We start from the raw sequence: 3900 nt of genomic DNA, 5'->3' as shown, positions 1-3900 counted from the left end.
TTTTAGGTATCTTTGATCATTAGAGTAAGAATGCTTTGATCTTTTGTTTAAATCACTGCTATGTCACCTACTAGAGGTAATGTTTTGATTGGTTAAACACTTTTGGTACTAGTGCATATAAGCTTGCTAATATGGATAATTTTTTCATTCCTGATGATGACATAATTATTGTCGAAATATTGAATCCCAACACGATGGCGTGTATTTCAATACTTGGAGTATGTATTATACTTTCTTATAGGATTAGTTAAGTATCATTATATTTGTATTCTTATTTATGTTCAGCGCATAGGTCTCTATGATATGCGCTCTATAAGTCGACCATTATTATTATTATTACAACCACTGTAGTTACAGCTCTACTTAATCTTTTTTCCATACAATCACCACACTGTCTGAACTGTGAACTGAACTTCAACACTTTTGTAACAGGCATGTTCATTTGTTGGCCTAAATTTGTTACACACCTAAAAAAGGTTCTTGTCATTTGAATAATGACAACTATAAGACACAATAATATTGTTTTCCTTCTTTTCATTCTCCTTTCTTTTCATATTCCCTTTCTTCCCCTTCTCCCCCCCCCCCCCCCCCCACACTTTTTTTCTCTTTTTCTTTTAAGCAGTTCAACAAGCAAGAGAAATTTAGGTGTGTTGTAAAAGAAAAAAAATAAATAAAAAATAAATAGGCCCTAAATATTGGCGCTAATAACTAACAATTTAATGACTACAAACCTAACAGTGAAAAAAAAGTAACTGAACAGTTTAATATGTTTGGAAAGGTAAGGTAATGTAGATAGCATCGAAGATCTACTTGTCCATGCTGTCGACTACAGCGTTTTCAGTACGAGTTGTACCGAAAGCTGTAAGCGATATCGTTTAGCGATTGTATGGAAACCAAGCTTGAGACCAAGAAGAAAACAAGATGATATCAAGATGAATTATGCTGCGTTACCGACGATGGTTGTAATTTTCTTTAATGCTTTTGCGAAAGTAATTGCGGACTCGGCCTCCATTCGATACACTAATATAGGCCTATTATTTGACAAACAAAAATGTGTCATATTAACCGTATTAGATATAAAAAGTATCTGTTATATAAATTGAGCATATATCACGAATTAATTGAATTTTCGTGTTGTAATATTAGTATTGAATGTCGATATCTTCAAATGTGACCACAAAAGCACCAACATAACACAGTAAAACAATGCAGGTGTCTAGAAACTTTTATTTCATTTGTGTCATACCTGAGCAAGCGTATTGCAAACGCGGTGTAAGTGTACGGGCACTGCGGGCATTTTTAAAAGCCAGGTTTTTTCCATAGATGGTTTCTTCTGAAATCCTGAGCGCGTGCACCACCGGCTTTGCCCGCGCAGGTAGTTGGTGGATAACGCGTTGCACGCGGGAAAATTTCGGGCACTGTGTACAAAATTTCGGGCACTGTATACCATGTAATTTACAACCGTGATGTTCATCTATAATTCATGTAAACCAATCTATTTTTTAAACTAATCGCTTCAACATGATGGCGGTCTTGAATAAAAGACAAATAATGAGCAATGGAACAGATAGGGATTTTCACTAAGAACCATTAAATAATTTTTTTCATTCATCGTAAGTTTCACAATTGAAATTGAAAATAGGCTTATCAATCTTTGATGCATGCCGCCTTAAATATAATTGTTTGGAGTCTCCAAGTAGGATATCTATCTATTGTATCCTTCATACATAATGACAGTACCACTGCATATGAGTCGAATATTAGTTTATTTTCATTAAGTATAAATTCATAAAATATCTTAAGTGTTCTTCATGAAATGTATTAGGCCTAATCTCCGTAATTTGTAAGGCACAGACACATCTAATTTGTATATTGTGGCGTTGATTTGGAGAGTAGGCCCTATTAGATCTCGCTGGGTTTCGTCTTTTAAATAGTCTTTGGTCTTTGGAAAACTTTTATAATCAGGATTTCAAGGTATAGTCTCCTACCCCGGGACAAGCAGGTAATGGAACAGGCCATTAACCTCTATTTCCCTTGACCATGACGATCCGCCCATTTCGGTCTTTGGTTCTCTCGATTACCACTTGCCACCTCGGCGAAGTACAATAAAATATATACGCACATTAGATATAAAGTTACTTCAGGTCCGATCTATCGATATTTTATGAGTCATTATAAGTCACAGATTAAGAGTGTTCAGTGATTTATATACGTTTCTACACAAAAGTTACTGGAAGAATTGTAAGATACTGTACAATAATTATAGAAATGGTTTTATTAACACGTTCGATTGGCGGGGACATTTTCTTTTCGATGTTTTTTTTTTCAATAAGCTAATAACTTATTGATATACAGTACTAATAATTACAATTACTATTATACTACCTTATATAGAAACTAGTACAGTGCAAAAATACCATTTCACAGCATACTGCACATCTTGGATCATAATATAGGCCATGTAGTAATAAGAGTACCGATCCGATCATTGATGAATTGCATTAAAATATTTTGTATAATAAAAATAATTTACCTTTATATGTATATGTGTGTATGTGTATATATGTATATATGTGTGTGTATGTGTATATGTATATATAGGATAATATAAATCATCAAAGGTACATATACAGTGTTTAATAAGGACATGATGGAACATGTCCTTATTAAACACTGTATATGTACCTTTGATGATTTATATTAGGCCTATATTTATTTAGCAGTAACGGCTAACTTCCTTCAATATCATATATGTATATATGTATATATATATATATATATATATATATATATATATATATATATATAAATATATGTATATGTATACATTTATAAATTAATATTGATAAATGCTCTATTGGTATTGATGTATAAAAGGGAAAAAATCAAATACTTGCCTTAAACCATTTCTCTATTATTTGAATACTTGTTTTGCATTTTTTTCTTTTGTATTATTTCTTAATTCGTACAAATGATTGTATTCTTATGAAAATAATATAAATATATGAAAAAAAGCAAAATATATTAAATGTTGGTATAAAGAGAACACAAGGTTAACTTGGAAAAAAACTATTTGAAGCAGAAATATTGTACTGATGTTTGTTTAATGCAGATTATTTTTGAATAAAAGTGGTAGTCATGCCACGAAAGAGGAAAAAAAACAACAGTACTAATAGGCCTAATAAAATCCCGGGCCATACTGTGTCGTACGAGGTACGACCGTCGGCGGACCAATCTATATCCCTTCTCTGTGAGCATTAACGACGCGAGCCGTCTGCTGATTGTCGGTACCGGTCTGTCGACAGTCGGAGCAATGAAATATGCCCGGAGTTAGCAATTAAACCATTTTTTAAAAATAGTATATCATTGTTGAGGGTTTTTAACATTTTTATAGCAGTTTATTTTCATTAACTCCTGCATAAGTGTATATGCCTTAGGCTCACAGTTTGCAGGATATAGTAATCTTAATGGTAATGCACTTACAAAGTGTATAATAACGACTTACTTAATTCGTCGAATTTGTTATAACTTGTAAATTTTGACTCTAAGAATATTGTAACCATTGTTGATGGTGCTTGACTTAGAATAACTGGTTCAAAAAGTCCAGATACTGTAAAATACTATTAAATTATACAACAAACATTATTCATAATAATACACACAATGCGGCCGAGCGTTTTTTACGAACAGCACGACAGATTAAAATACTCTATTTCATTGTATGCATTTATTTATGGAACGCGCGCTTTGAAAAGATATTGATTAAATTATATTGTATAGCAATCCTCAGGCATATTTTTAAGGTGGGTGTTTTAATGGTCGGGAATAATGAACACAATTATTTATTATGATATATGGTGCTTTCATTCTACTTAATGATATTTAATGTATAATGGTCAT

The sequence above is a fragment of the Anneissia japonica genome, unplaced genomic scaffold (genome assembly GCF_011630105.1).
Source record: "Anneissia japonica isolate Jap-2015-1 unplaced genomic scaffold, ASM1163010v1 scaffold24_len2511860_cov200, whole genome shotgun sequence".
NCBI lineage: Eukaryota > Metazoa > Echinodermata > Crinoidea > Comatulida > Comatulidae > Anneissia > Anneissia japonica.
The sequence above is the reverse complement of the archived record's forward strand: the minus strand, read 5'-3'. Positions refer to the sequence as shown.